The 16,634-nt window shown below is 40.6% G+C and overlaps 1 protein-coding gene across 1 annotated transcript in view; it reads left to right on the forward strand.

Moving 5' to 3' along the window:
• Window positions 1-16,634, forward strand: part of LOC121300247 (breakpoint cluster region protein-like) — an 89,685-nt gene that overhangs the window by 17,776 nt on the left and 55,275 nt on the right. The window lies entirely within an intron of this gene.

Here is a 16,634-nt window from a genome sequence, read left to right on the forward strand (position 1 = left end):
AAACTTGTAGTCGACTAATCGCACCCTTCAATTTCAAAGCAGCATCCGCAACATAGTGATGTGGTTGTGTGTTTAAAATGTGTGCTTGCATTGAACTAGCCGTGCCAGTATTTGAATAGCAGGCAGCTGTTTCAATGAAATAAAAAGTAACTGAAGTGTGCGATTTCAGATAGACGGAAGTGTAGTTGCGGTTGGAATCCATTAATGTCAATTGCAATTTAGGTCTTTATTGTATCGTTTAGAAAAATCCAAGCTGTTTAAAGCAGCATACAAAACTGTACGTACACTAATTGAGCATCAGACATTATCGTATAGATGAATTATTCACACTTTCTTTTTTTTTTAAAGTGTCGACTGTTTTTACCCCAACTGTTCGACTTTTGCAAATAAGTAGTCATTCTACACCTGTGCCTTACGGTGTAACATTGATTTAAGCAGTTAGGAAGCATTGCAAATAATGATCAATGAGGAATCATACAGAACACACAGGACAGGATATTGAACAGGTAAGTAATGAAATATGACGAAGATGAAGACACTATCTAGCAACCCTTTAATACAATAAATAAAGATTGCAATTCAGTTCACCATTAGGAAGGTGGATTTGAGGAAAAATGCAGTAATCTCTGCAAGAAAAATGTTGTTTTTTCTCCTAAAAATGCTTTTTACCAGCTGAATAGTTAAGTGAAGTGAGCCCTGAGATTAATAGACCATGTAACCTTTGTCATGTCTTCCATGTATGACTCCTTCTCTGCTCAGACACATGAGTTTTAAACACACCTGGCTCATCGCTAATACAATTTAATCAGAAGGAGAAGTCAAACACAATGGATTTACTCAGGGAAATCTGCAGTTCTGATCCCACCTGCCCCTATACCACGGCACCAGCATACAGCTGTAATTCATTCTCTCTCTCTCTCTCTATATCTCTCTCTCTCTCTCTCTGTCTCTCGTTTCTCCCTCAAATCTGTTGAACCGTGTCTAACCGCTTTGTTCATTAGGGACTGCATTCATTCCATTACAGGAACACGTCTTGATTTGCACAAAGCCCCTAATTAGTAATGCATTTACCTAATTAAGATCTTATCTAAATGGATTCTGCTGCAGATGATAGATGGATTAAGAAAAAAGTGTAGTGGGATTAGAGCCTTTTCAAAATTTCAAGCCACGTTTTGCAGACGTTAGATTGATTAAATAAACGTGTAGGTGGATTTGTTCAGATGTTGCCTGTTTACATTTGCAAAGGAAATTGTGCCTGAGCCTGTCGCTGATTGTCAGAGACAGGCTGCACAACCCCTCTGCAGTTCTGTACATGATGTGTTGAGTTACAGTGGCAGGGCTTGCATCAAAGCCATGAGTGATTGCTATTGAAATATTAGTCTGTCAGACGCGTACACCTCCGTTGTCAGGTGAATGATTAGCAACACCAGTTAAGAGGATTCATGTACCTCTCTTTTCTTTCTCTCTCATTCTCCCTCATTGATTTTCTGTTCATATATGTAGTATTCCTGTCCGTCAATGCTGTATAGCCATCGAAAGGTTTACCACGAAATTATGTACGCATTAATTTTCCATGTTTTACTATGCTCATGTTTTCTGTACAATGCTTTACTACATTGGCTTTTCTGTAGTTTAAAAAAAAAAAAGAAAAAACTTTAATAGGGTTTATTAAGTCTTTCAACACTGCAGGCCTGTATACAAGTCTAGGAAAGATAACTCCACACTGCAGAGGGCTCTAGTAGAACGGGAAAGAGAACTCCACTCCACACTGCAGAGGGCTCTAGTAGTACAGGAAAGAGAACTCCACTCCACACTGCAGAGGGCTCTAGTAGTACAGGAAAGAGAACTTCACTCCACACTGCAGAGGGCTCTAGTAGTACAGGAAAGAGAACTCCACTCCACACTGCAGAGGGCTCTAGTAGTGCAGGAAAGAGAACTCCACTCCACACTGCAGAGGGCTCTAGTAGTGCAGGAAAGAGAACTCCACTCCACACTGCAGAGGGCTCTAGTAGTGCAGGAAAGAGAACTCCACTCCACACTGCAGAGGGCTCTAGTAGTGCAGGAAAGAGAACTCCACTCCACACTGCAGAGGGCTCTAGTAGTGCAGGAAAGAGAACTCCACTCCACACTGCAGAGGGCTCTAGTAGTACAGGAAAGAGAACTCCACTCCACACTGCAGAGGGCTCTAGTAGTACAGGAAAGAGAACTCCACTCCACACTGCAGAGGGCTCTAGTAGTACAGGAAAGAGAACTCCACTCCACACTGCAGAGGGCTCTAGTAGTACAGGAAAGAGAACTCCACTCCACACTGCAGAGGGCTCTAGTAGTACAGGAAAGAGAACTCCACTCAACACTGCAGAGCGCTCTAGCAGTATAGGAAAGAGAACTCCACTCCACACTGCAGAGGGCTCTAGTAGTACAGGAAAGAGAACTCCACTCCACACTGCAGAGGGCTCTAGTAGTACAGGAAAGAGAACTCCACTCCACACTGCAGAGGGCTCTAGTAGTGCAGGAAAGAGAACTCCACTCCACACTGCAGAGGGCTCTAGTAGTGCAGGAAAGAGAACTCCACTCCACACTGCAGAGGGCTGTAGTAGTGCAGGAAAGAGAACCAACATGGCAAGTGTATTTTTGTATGTTTCTGCAGCGTCTCTTCCTGTTTATTAATCTTTGTGGCACATGTTCTGCTTCTTACCCGTCTCTCAGTTCAGCTACGTATCTGTCAGTTTCCTTAGTTTACCTGACAGTCTCTCTGTCAAGCTGTCTGCCTCTAACTAACTAATTACTGTGTATATCTATTTCACTCAGTGTTAGTGCCTCCTCTGTTGTGCTGGTTGTTGATGGGTGTATTGGCTGCTGCGGTGAACCTGGGGACAAGGGGCTGTAACCAGTAACGCTTTTATTACTGGTCCAAGTGAGTTAAAAATAAATCAACATATTGATGTTAAAAAGCTTCAAGTAGTGGTGAACATGCACACTGCTAGTGAGTGTCTTAATCGCTGAGCAAAAGAGCCAGGCTCATCTGCCTGAGTGGTTATAGAGGCTGAAGAGCCTTCTTCAATAATATAAATAAAAACTCCACAAGAGCTACTTTCTAACTGCGATTGGACCTCACTTTAATGACAGTCATTCTAACTTCTAACTGCGATTGGACCTCACTTTAATGACAGTCATTCTAACTTCTAACTGCGATTGGACCTCACTTTAATGACAGCCATTCTAACTTCTAACTGCTGTTGATGAATCAGCCACTTTGCATAATACTTCTTATCTGTCTACTAAAAATGAATCAGTTCATTTTGCACAGATAAGCTTGTGGTTTTGGTTTTAGGTTCCTGTAATATATCCAGACAAACAAATGATTTGCTGTGTGAAGTGTCTCCCCGTTTTGAGGAAGTGAGGTTTTAAAAACAGAACTGGGTAGTTAATTCGCACTCATGAGGGGTAATAATTAGACGTGGAAGTATTTAAATATTATACGCAGCCCTTTTGACAGCAGCCTCTAAATTAATTCAGTTTGTTATTTATTTTGTAATTCACAAACTTGGTTAATTGCCGGTTAGGCCACAGTAAATTGTCATCGAGCCCTTCGTTAGGTCACTGATTTCAGTATTTAGCATTTCTGGAAAGTCATAGCGAAATAAAAGGGAGCACTGTGTTATGAATTATTAACTAAATATAGAGAAATGTCACTCCGAATTTCCGAGTGTTATTTTTACTTCCTTTTAGTGGTTTGGTAAATTTGGCTCTGTCTGTAAATTCTTCAAAGGTCAAATTTTAACGGTTCCTGCCCGTAATGTAGATGATTAAAACAATGTATGACTTTGATAGCTAGTAAAGCTCTCTGGACCCCAAATAAGCTGATAAAACCAATGCAAATGCAACACTGTTAATAATAACTGATATCACACTATATACGAGATGTTAAAATATGTATTTAGTGACAATAATTGCTGTACAACTGTATGTATTGTGTATGTACAGATTTACCCACTATACTGCAGGGTGCACCATTAGTGTCGGAGATATGTCAGTAAATCATACTAATGCGGCTGGTCTGAGATATTTAAACATTTTAATTACAAGCCTGGCTAAACTCTTGATTAGTGAAACTTCGTCGCTGTAATTATTGGCACTAATTTTAGGTTGTCTCTGAATTGAACTGAGTGATACTGTTCCAGCACTGTGCAGAACATACCGTTCACCCAGGGATGCAAATTAAAAGCTGCAGTGGTCTGATCTGAAGCAAGAGGCAGCGAGCCATACTCGAGGACCCATAATAGAACAGAGGGGCCTGGGACACTGCAGAGATACAGCTGTGGGCCGGGTCATGTGGTTCGGTTGGTCTCTACACCACTACATGATCAAAACTTTAAGCAACAGGGCTTTCCACAGGGCTGGATTTCATTCTGTGCCAGGAGTTGAAATACAGTTTCAAAGGGGGGGTGTGGAGTACTGTTAAAAATTTGATGGATTAGATTGACCGGGTTCTGCCATGCATTAGCATCTTATTTTTTTAAGGGAAGATAAAACAGATAATGTTACAAAAACAGTTACAACCAACCAATAAATAAGTGTGTTGTTTATAAATGCTCACAATAAATGGTTCATACAGTATGTTTTCTAAATTAGGTTCTGTGAATGTTGGCAAATGTAAGAGGCTGGGCATGAACCACCAGCCATGCAAAAGATCCAGGCTCCGCGGTTCTATATCTTTTTGAACCTCACCTCACCGACAGCGATCAGAACCTGTAATGACAGTGCATCACACCGCTCTTTACAGTCACTCTGTCCCCCCCTTGCAGCCTGTACTGACGCTGTCCTGCTCCAATACTTATTACAGTGTTTCTCTCGTGCGGAGAATCCACAGTACCGGATTCCTCATTCCATTCAAATCGTGTGACGATCTTTCAACGTAGCCCCACATAGCTGAGCTGAATCATTTCTCTTTTATAAATCCGGAGAAGTCACACGTGAGACATCTCTAATCATTCCGCGTCTCTCTTTTCCACTGCTGTGGACTGTGTGGCTTCAGTGCTGCCGACAGCAACAAGAGCCCTCTCTTTGGACTGCCCATTGCCAAGCACCGTGCTCCTCTGGCTGTCTCACCATTCATCGAACGCACGATGTTGTGTTTTATAAAGTGGATTATTATTTCCCGGGCTTACACACAGTACACACCCCCTGACTGCGTTGGTTTGTCATGACGCTCGTAGTTATTGCTTTATCCAGCAGTCGGGGAAACCCAAGCACATCTACTTGCTGCAGAAGAGACCTTTGTAATGCTTTATTTTTTCAGTGTATGAATTTGTATAAATTTCACATTTTAATGTGCTAACCGAGTTCTGTATTTTTTAACATATTGGCTTTATTATCATTATTACTCGTCCCCTTTTTAATGTGCTGAGTTTTGTTTAAGCTGATTAGGATACTATCTGCACCTCTTTCATATTCAGCTCTATAGATCTTGGTACGTTTGGTATAGCTCAGTGGTCTGATTTCAGCTTTCCCATTGGAGTGAGTGACACATGAAGTGATTAGGTACCAAGAAGCATCTGCAACTTTAGATCTATACAAGCGATAGCCAAAAACTATTAGTGGGGTCGGTGGTAAAAACGTTGCTAGGTTAATGCTAACAGTTCTTTAAATCAATCTTATAAACCATGTTAAAATGCCCAACATAGGTAGAGGCTGATTCAAGGCTAGCCATGCCATGCTGTTGTCAGATTAAAATAAATGTCCAGCGTTAAGTTGCTTTAAAATTGGAATAGAGCTTCAAAATGCTGACAAAAAAGAGCTGAAAACCCTGACACTACAAGAATCCTGTAATACCAGGCGTATTTATTTCTCCGTATTGGTATAACTTCGACCTTTGTTGCTTACTTTGACCTCTGGTTGCAGATTGGATTGCACGCTACAGCAGTCCCTGGAGCAATGCTGGAGCGAGAAGCAGTCTTACAGCCGGTTTCATGGTGCTGGTGAAATGTTAACATTAATACAGGTTTGTGAATTGGACTGAAGCATTTTTAGATTTCACAGCACAGCTGAATGAGCTTCATTATAGATAACAATCCCCATAAGAAAGCCTGGCTCAATCGTCCATACCTGTTAAACACTTGGAAGTGCAGAGTTGAGAAATACAAAAAGAAACTTCATACATTCCATTCAAATCATGTGACAGTGTGATCTTTCAATGAATGTATTCAGTTTTTTTTTGTATTCCTAAAGAAGCCTAGATCAAACTGCTACAGTATGCAGTTTCATGTTCGAATATTCTTACAAAATTGTAATTAATTTGGCTGAATATTGTCTGGAAGTACAATAAACCTTTATCCACATCAAATGACCCAATAAAGAAAGGAGAGAAGCACTGAGAGGCGTGTACTGTGTAATGCAGTAGCATCGTGGAGTCTGGCCATGTGTCTGCGGGTGTGCGGATGATTAATCCATAAACATTAAGTCAGCCTTTTCAGAAGGGTGTCTGTCTCTGCTTCTGTTTGGTAGGCTGCCTGGGTTTCCAGAGGCCAGCTTCAGATGTTGATGTCATTCTAACTTTGTTACTGTACTACATCAGTGTCGAGTCCCTGGAGTGGAGAGCAGAGCAATCAAACAGTACACATTTTTCCTTGGCTAACACCTAACCCAGAAGTGACCTCTAGCCCTTTTCCTGCTCTTTTAGATATATTCTGCCAGATGTATTAATTTGACATGCCATGCATCATTCATATTGAATCCAATAGAGAGCTGGCAATGCCTGGTGATGAAAGAAGTCATGAGGGAGGAAGGAGGTACAGGGAGGTAGGGGAGCCTTGGTAACCGTTTTAATGCTGGTTTAAAACATTCATAAGGCCCCTGTTGGGGGAAATCATTTATACAAAAGGACTTCGATCAATGCATTGATTGCTCTGCGATAAATCTCTCACTTATTATAATCTACCCAGCTTCATTTATATTGTAAAATGAGAAAACAAGATATCTCAAGGAGGAGTGCCAGGCTGTGCCGAATCTATCAGGGGAGATTTCATTGTGAGATCCCTGATCCATGCCATACCTCAATTTAGAACCACTTTACTAATAGATGACTAACTGATGTGAAGAGATGTGTGTGTGTGTGTCTGTCATAGAGACCACACCTGTTGCAACCTACGTGGTCGCCAGTGTATTTGTGACAAGCCCTGCTGGCACTGCAAAGGTTAAATACAGGTAAGTAAAAATTAAAAAAAATGGGGCCCTGCCCCGTGTGTTTAAATATCGAATCTTTCCTTTCTGTCTTTCTCTCCCAGCATCCTGTAGTAATTAGAGTGTTAGGCTGATTCTGCGTCTGCGACAGCCTAGTTGCCCAGTCCAGAGTTAATAGTATTAATAATAATTAATAATAATGTCTTCTGCATGCCAGGCTGTAAAATATGGACCTGGGAATTGAAAAAAAAAAAAAAAAAAAGAAATTAAGAAAGGTTACTGAACCGAGTAGAACACCTCCCCCTTCATGATACAATTACATGGAGCGTATGTGCGCTGATTTGTGAACGTCAGCCAGAGAAAATCCAGGGCAAGCCTTGGAAATGGTAAAAAAGCCACTAGTAGTTGCTTGGGGTGGGCTATCTGACCTGGTAGACTTACCACAACACTGTAGCAAAATTGCTGAACATATCAACACCATTTGGTGAAAAAAGGCATTTTAACATTTCTGTTTTTCTTGCTGAGCTATAACAGAGAACAAAGGTGTCACTGATAACCTCCTACTGCTGCAGGTAGAGGCAGGCGCATTCCTTCTTGTGTCCCTGCAAGGGAAACTACAGTGGTGTATGTAAACAAAGGTGTAGTAACAGAGTCTGCCAGTGCATAAAATGCTAAGCTGTGTAAGAATGCAGGGTGTTTTATTGTGAAAAAGGATTGCGGGACACAGCTTGTTTTAAATGATGTAGGTGACTGTTGAAGTTAAGTTATTGGTTAGGGTGTTGAAACAGTGGAGGATCCCTGCATTTACTCAAACAGCATGAACTACGAGTTGCTGTTAACCGAAAACAGTCCCCACTCACTGACAGAGGTTAAACCTTGTATACCAGGCTTATCTGGGCCCTCCTGTGAGTAAGGCCTGCTGAAATAGCTTCAGCTTGTAAACAGGAAAACCAACTGCCATAAAAAAAATCAAATCACTGTCGCTGTAGTACTTGGGTTTTCCTGTCCTAGCTATATTTAATGCAGTGATTATGGAAAAAACTCAGTGAGTCCTTTACACAGTGCGGCAGGGCGTGTTGTTAGGAAGAGCAGTGCTTTGGAACAGAACAGTTAGAATGGCTGTCTTCCATTTCCACTGCTATGCATAAAGCCAGCGTGCTTTCTTTGTGTTCAATATTTTTCACATTCTTTAAAATGCTGCACAGTCTCACACACATTTCAGGTATTTGTGAAAAGTGACGGAGGGATTGTTACGATGGCGCTTCAGATCAGTTGCAGTTGATGAAAATAGTGGTGCAGTACCATATTGTAGATGAAATTTCCATTATTTTATTGTTTATTATGTAAAAATAACACAGTTAAAAAATGAAGCAGCGTTTCAGCCAGGCGGCCTTCATCAGATATTTGCATTATAAAATAGTCTGTGTGCGAATTTAGCTACATGGTCTGGATTTTGCTCTTCATACTGGCTACAGACATTCCCAATGTGTTTACGTGTTTAAATATGTTTAACCACAAGGTTAAGGAAATTAAACAAAAACACACACCTCTATATGCTATATATAAACACTCAAACAGACCTTGGAATTAGGTTGTCTAAAGAAAAGTGTTTTTGCCTTTGTAGCGATTCAGATGAAAATGAATGTATTCCATGAAGGATCATAAAATAGCCCAGAGGTGTACTAAGTGAAAGAAGGTTGAATCCAGCAATGACATATCTCTCCCGTTTGTCCTATTTCTTCATTGTTCTTATTCAGGGGGGCGAACCTAATAGGACAGGATAGGAAGAGAGCTGCGACACATATGGACCCATCCCAGAGGTGATGATTCAAAACACATGCTGGTTCCCACATGACAGACAACAACAAGCCATGTCATGACATAGGGGAGAAAAAACAAACAACATCTGCAGTACAGCATTAGCTTTCATGCTTTGTACTGTATAATGTCTTCCCTGGGTGAAAGACATGGTCTAAGTGACCTTTATTTATTTCCACGAATAGCTGTAGTCAGTGTTATGTCTGCATGAGTGCTGCTGGTTCGGAGCACAATTAGCGAGGAGTGTTTTCTTTATGACTCGGTAACATTCCCCATTAATCACTGATTGGGATGCGTTTAAGCGGCTGTCTCGCCTCAAGCAGGAGGAGAATGCTTTCACCATGCGTGAGAATTAACAGGTAATCTGGCCTGGGGTCCCTCCCAGCCCAGACACTGACTCTGTCTGAAAGGCTGGATCCTTTGTGGTTTATTTGTGGTACTGTAGGTTGTGATTACAGTCTGTACAGTATACAGTACCTTAATATGTAAAAGAGATTGGTTTCCTTTTTTACTTACTTGACAGCATACTGCATCTTGATCAAGAAATGGCATCATTTACCACACATGCTTAAATACTATATGAGAAAAGGAATGTAAAAATGTAAAGTATGATAGTATAGCGCAAAATAACCCTTGCAGAAATTGTTTGTAACTAGCTTTAATACACTGTGTTGTTTATTATAATAATAATAATAATAATAATAATAATAATAATAATAATAATAATTCTATGGAGAAAAAAGTGTAATGCATAATAAAAAAAATACTACTCTTTTAAAAATTGCCATATTATAATACTGGAGCAAAAGGTGAACTAAAAATGAACCACTTGGATGAACTGGCATTTCCCTAATTTGTTTCACCTTAGAGACTCCCCCTGTCAATCCAGACTGAACTGTGATAGCCCAGTCTGTCAAGCTCGCTCCAAACCGCTCCAACCTGTGAAATCGCTCAACAGTACTGTTATATCATCAATCCAAATGTACAGTGGGTTGTCCTACCTATGATGACAGCTTACTTGTTACTTAACTGTAAATAGCTTTTAAACATCAATATATTAGTGGGAGAAATGGTTAATGCCTTTGTATGTATCTGATGTTTTTCAAGTGCTCTTTGAAGTGCGTGTGTGGGAAATGGAGCATGAAGTTCATATATCATTGTCAAGTAGGTAAATGTAAGGAATGCTATGGTCAAGCACCAGAAAGCTGTGCAAAATGCTATACAACATATACACACACTCTCACTCTTACTATGGCAAATTTCTGCATGATGTTTCCCATGTTGTTTGCATCCCATGTATTTTCCATGTCTTGCCAAGGGCATTCACACTGTTGTATTATTTACCTGAGATTTCCTATGCTTGCCTGCCCTTTACCAGGGCTGTGCTTTCACCGTGGCACTGTCTTCCCCACTGAACTGCTCTCAGGTGTTCTGTGACTGACCACAGCTTCCACTCGGCTCTTTCTGCTCAAACACTCTCCACTCCAATTCCCTCAGCTATCATGCCAAGCTCACCGAGCACACCTCTTGCTCCACAGGGCACTGTTTGTTTTGCCGCAGCTTGTTTTTGTGCCTTTTTGAGCTAAAAATAACGTACCCTAAACTGGGAGCAGGAGGGAAGAGAAGGCAAGCTTGCTGTGTACGTTTTGCACAGAGCAAAGAGACCAGATCTTGCAGAGATGTTTACCTGATTCACTCCTGAGCTTACTTGAAGTTTTTACAGAACTGTTAGAAAAATATGACCAGGACACTATTATAATGCCTTGTTGAAAGAGGTTTTTGAAGTATTGGAAGCAAGTGTTTGTATATCATAGTTAATCTTACAAACAATATCAAGTCTTCTGTTATAACACCTAATTCTGCCCTGTAGAAACTCCTAAGAACTCAGCAGATCACAGCTTTGACAACAATACCACTGTGGTACAGCTCTATCAGTGGCCCTGAGGCCAGGACCATCGCAGATCATTTATTAAAGGATGGCATTACCCTTATAAAAGTTTACCATGGTATTTTTGTAGTTTTCCCATGCTTTTCTCATGGTTATACAATGCATTTATGATAGTTTACCCCATTATTGTCATGTTATTAATATGCTTTAACATACCTTGTTGTTCTTTACAAAGCTTTTACTATGGTTTAAGACACATTGCTATGCTTCTACTATGGTAAACTTTTATAAGGGTGGGATCATCAGATTTCCACGTCCTAAAATAATGTTTTTCTTGATTACTGAGGGAGTTTTGTTATTGAAATACTGTATTCTTTTTTTTTTTTTAAAGAAAATTTCTCCTTTTGAATGAGATTTTTCAGCTCACATCTGTTTGGAAAACCAATAGATGACATCACTGTCGAAGTCTGATATGTTGGACCAGAGTTCCTGAAAGGATTTTGCTGTTTATTCCGATGAATATCTGGTTGAAATTATGCTAATACAGGATAAATATACATAAGATAACATTAAACAGCATTGACAGTGTAGTTAGTGTCTGTGATGAAATGGGACAGGCAAGAGATCCACGTGTCTCTGACATTTAAGCCAAATTACCTAGATCTGTAATTAGGTGCGAAGCTTTTGCTAATCATGTCAAAGCAATCATTTTGTTCCTCTTGCCTTATACATTTTGCATAATTGAAATACTTGCGAATCAATTTGGAAAATCGCATTTGCTGTTTTAACCTCTTTCTTAAGTCTTAAGAGGCTAACTGCTTTTCTCATGGGCTTATTATCTAAAGCCAGGACTCATACAGTATATAGTGGTGAATATAATGTAGTTGTCTAGAGTATTTATTTAGATGTCTTGTCGGAGCTCCCACTGGGGTGATAGGCCTATAGCCCTAGCAACAGGGATATAGCTGAGGCTTCCGTGTGTAGATGTATGTATGTCTGTACATTCAACATGCAACTCTTTAGAGCTTTTACATATCTCTACACAGCCACTTATACAATTGTAATGAAACCTGATTTTAGAGTCTGGGCGTGTCTGTATATTTGTTTATCAGACTTAAATTTTCCAAGTACATACAGTATGATGGATTTACAGCAGTTAACTTTGTCGTCCAGGGGAAGTACAGTATGTCTCTAACATACGTCAATACAGGTTCCGGATCTACCATCGTTCTTATCAGTTTATTTTGTTTGGCTTTCCCACAGTGTGGGTTTGTGTTTTGTGGCATCCGCTATGCTTTGGGCGTCAGTTTACAGTGCAGGATTAATGTACTATGGTGTCTCTACATTCATTTTTTTTCCTTTCTGCGTTTGATACATGTGGCAGGCTTCTTATTGGGGCAGTGTCCGGCACTCCGATCTGGTGCACTGAGTCTTTCAGCTTCTCTCATTCTTCTCTGGGGTTTCTCTGGGTGCTGAACAAGCTGCAAGATCGCATTGCAATGGGGAAACTGCCTCCTGCTGGTGTAAAGCTGCAATGTTCCGCAATCACGTTCACGTATTTCAAGTATTATTCCTGGGTGACTGTTTACTGCATCCCTACTGTTGTTATCCTTCTGTGTACTCCCCTTGTTGGTGGTCCGATTTGCTTTTCCTAAAGGTACTTTTAGCTGCAGATGCACTGTGTGAGCTAAACAGACAGGCACCTGCTAATAAATGCAGCAGCAAGAGATTATAAATGATGTCTTAAGCTCCACTGTACATCAGCTTATACAGTACGATGTACAAGTTACACTTCCAAAACCTTGTGGAGCACCACCCTCCTACAGTCTGTTCGCCCCTGTAGTTTGTTCCTGTTTTATTTCCCTTTGTGGTCTCCCATCCATGCCCAACCCTGCTAAGCTTCTGAGACCTGCCCATGCCACAAGGTCACAGTGCAGCAGCAGTACACTTCAGAACATCAGGTACTGCACAGGTTCATTCAGAATCAGCAGCCGGCTCAAGCACATAATCTTGCAAGAGAAGACCACTGTTGGGAGAAGCTAGCAATACTGAGCCTCCTATCAGCTTCTTCTCAGGATCACCTGGTGCTATTGTCCTGTTGTTTGATTTGATTTGGATACCAGCATTCAGCATCGTTTTATCAGCAAAAACACTTTTTGTATTACTGTGTTCTGTTTGACCTTGCTCTTGGCATGGTATTATTGCAGTCCGTTTTGTACCATTAAGGATTTTATCAGCTTGGATCAGACCCGCAGACAGAGACAAAGCGAATGTAATATAGGACTTATTAGAGGCAGCCAGGTTTATTCAGCTCACAGCAATCAGCCAGGCAGCTTTTCAATAAAACCTCCTTATCCCAAATTACTCAATTACGGTGGAAGAAACTGGGAAATTGCACGAACACTTAAAACCTTGCCCTTGCCTTGTCTCGGGGGTCTTTCTAAATCGAGTCTTTTAACTCAAATTATATTTGATAACCTTCTGGGGCTTTGAGCATGAGGTTGTTTGTATTAAATATTTGCAGTAAAAGATGCAAAAAAGTTCCCTTGCTGGTTGCTATACAAGTGGCAGTGTCACACACTCAGGGTTCTGTTTTACACCAGCATGCAACCCCTTCCTTTTCTGTTAAAAAAAACAAAACATGCAAGCCACTGCTCTAAGAAGCCATTCGACACCCACTGTGTAGAGAACAGTCTGATATATTATCAGCTCAGCGCTTTATTACAGATTAGGTTCCAGTTTGGGGTTAGTACCTGGTGTAGCCTCACTGCTTTTTAAATTATGGTGTCTCTGCCTTTGTGAAGGATTGTTACACCAAGGGTAGAATCTCTGACTGAATTGTAGTGAAATCCTACCTTGGATGAGTAGTAAAAGAAAAAAAAATGAGAAACTGGTATTATCAATAATCGATTGATTGTAATGCAATCAACTGTTGTTGGTTACTTATGGTTGAATGAAACTAAAAGAACTGTGGTATAATTTTTTTTCACACGCTGTCCTCCAAAACATGTGCCATCATCCCCTAGGAGCTCCCATCTACCGTCAGCAACTCTGGTCTCAAACCAGAGCCCTCCAGGCTATGGGATGTGGTATCATTTTTAATACACTCCCACCAGTAACACTGGCAGAAGCATTAGGCAGACCACTGTGGTTGAACTATTTACCAGCGATGGAAGTGGTTGTAACAGTATTGCACAGTGGTTCTGATACTCTAGTAGGGATGCCATCCCATTGGCATGCCGTACTATCAGAACGGTACCACTGTGGTATACCAGTGTGCAACTATTGCACTTGAGTACAAAGTCTTTGATCTGTCTTCAGGTAGTTTATTCTGTATGAACGAAGCAGGGGCCCTGGCATGAATGTAAAATTGCTTTGCTTTCAAGGCAGTTTTGATTTGAAGTTTGACCCAGCGACAGTAAGGGCAAGACCTCCAGCTGGTCGCTGAGCAGACACAGAGATTTTTTTCTTTTTCTTTCCCAGTAATATTTTTTCCTGTAGCGCACTGCATTGTTTGAAGTGCATGTTAACGGTTAGCTTTGTTTAAGCCTACCCATCAACTATATATTTGTTTGCATTCCCTTATTTTTATTTTCATTTCATTTTTACCATCACAGCAGGTATTGCATTCAAACAAAACATTGTGCCTATCAATATATTGTTATAAAACCACTCGGGACAAATACCCACTTACTAAGCTGGTTTTTGCAGGGTTAAGCTCTAATCAGTTACTGTGATGTTATCAGTAATTTGTTTAGTTTATTGAATTATTTATTGTACTAAAAAGTTATTATCGATAATCATATTACCCACAGTAGTCATGTTTCTGACACCTGAAAAGGATCTTCCTGTATTTGTATATATTTACTTTATATATATATATATATATATATATATATATATATATATATATATATATATATATATATATATATATATATAAAATATTTTCAAAAACATTTTTCATTTTTCTGCGTCCTGCTATGGACTTTCTGTGCAGACCCGTCAGCAATTAACCTTTCAGTTTGCTGTAGAAGGCCAGCTATTCGTTTTACTCTTACTGTAGGTAATAGTTTCATACTGGTTGTTACTCAATACAGGAGTTGGAATGGGAGGCAGTCCCATACTCATGGGAGGTGTAGCTTTCTGAATCCTTCTTGTGTTATTAAAAACAATAGAAGCATTTTTTTGTGTATACGCTCGCTTTGCTGTAAAATCCAGCGCCGTCTTTATCTTGCTTTCAGTAGGGGGCTGGATACTGGATAAACGTAGCTAGAGAATTTTGTGTCACTCCGGGCAGGTCTGCCCACACGCTACCCGAGCCAAGGCCTTGTTGCCATGGAGACTGTCCTTGAGGGAAATCTGTGGAAACGAGAGTGGCTTCATTTGGATGGAGTTCACCGTGCTGCTCTACATGACAATGGGGCTATGTTTAAGAAGCCCAATACTGTAGTCATTGAATCGGTGACATGGAACGATAATGTGATTAAAAAGACGGCCTTTATTTGAGCCCCCTTGGAATAGAGGTTAACTGCTGCGCATCAAGGAGCTGTCAGAAAGTTTGCTTTGTTGATGACAACAAACATCAGCCGACTGTGGTTTTTGCAGGGTTGAGAATATTGTATCTCATTACTTTGTAGTTTATGGGGCTTTCTGTCCTGTTAAACAGGGAAGGGCTTAGGTCGGCCAGGGTGTCCTTGGCTCACCGTGTTGTCCTCCGACGCTGTAGCTCTGAGGCGGCTGTATGGTTGGTCTGTAGTGTGAAAAGAAGCTGTCGGCTGACGGCACACGCTTCGGAGGACAGTGTGTGTTCGTCTTCGCCCTCCCGAGTCAGCACGGGGTGGTAGCGGTGAGCTGAGCCTAAAAATAATTGGCTATTCTAAACTGGGAGAAAACGATAAAAAAAACAAAAAAAAAACAATTGCCGACTACTAAAAAAAAGAAAACAAAAGATGTGAAACAGCTAAATAATGTCAATTCCAATATAAAACTGCTGTACAGTGTAGTCTGCCTGGTTAACTGTATGACAAAGATTGTGTAAAAACATAACCTGGAAAAGAGCACAGTGGACTTCAATTCATTAGTTCATTCATATTATACAACAATAATGTATGCTTTATCTCATTGATTTAAATCTCTTTTGCCAACTCCCGCATCCCTGTTTATATAAGTTAAGAAAATATGTAGGGCTTATCTTATCACATTGAACTGCAAACCTGATACACTTTTAGAAGGAATTACACTTTGTTTGGTGATTTTTCCAATTGAAGTAGAGATGCTCGTATTGGAATGAGTCTATAAAAATGAGGCTGCAGCTGACTGACGGGATTTGATGGCTGTGGAGAAGTGAGTGTTTTCTTTTTCTTTATGACTGTTGAGTGAATTCAGGGTACTTAAGGAAATTGATCTGGGAGTATTCTCAGCTCTGGCAGTGCCTTGGCTGCTGGCCAGGCCAGGGCAGGAGGAGCAGTGAGAGGCTGGGGCCATAACCTTTCAGGCCTCCTGGATGCAGAAAACAAGCATGCCAGTTGCTGAAAGGGATGCGTTAGTGATTATTTCATTACAGCATTGCTGGTTTTCCTTTCTTTCATTCTTTATCAGCCACATCAAGCTCTCTCTCATAAGTTCCTGTCAGATAATGAACAATGAGCTAGAGATTGGGGTATATTTTCAAAGCTATTTACTTCTAACCATTATTACTGGACAGCTATGGCTATTGCATCACCCAATAGAATTAACATATTTTGCT

The sequence above is a fragment of the Polyodon spathula genome, chromosome 25 (genome assembly GCF_017654505.1).
Source record: "Polyodon spathula isolate WHYD16114869_AA chromosome 25, ASM1765450v1, whole genome shotgun sequence".
Lineage (NCBI taxonomy): Eukaryota > Metazoa > Chordata > Actinopteri > Acipenseriformes > Polyodontidae > Polyodon > Polyodon spathula.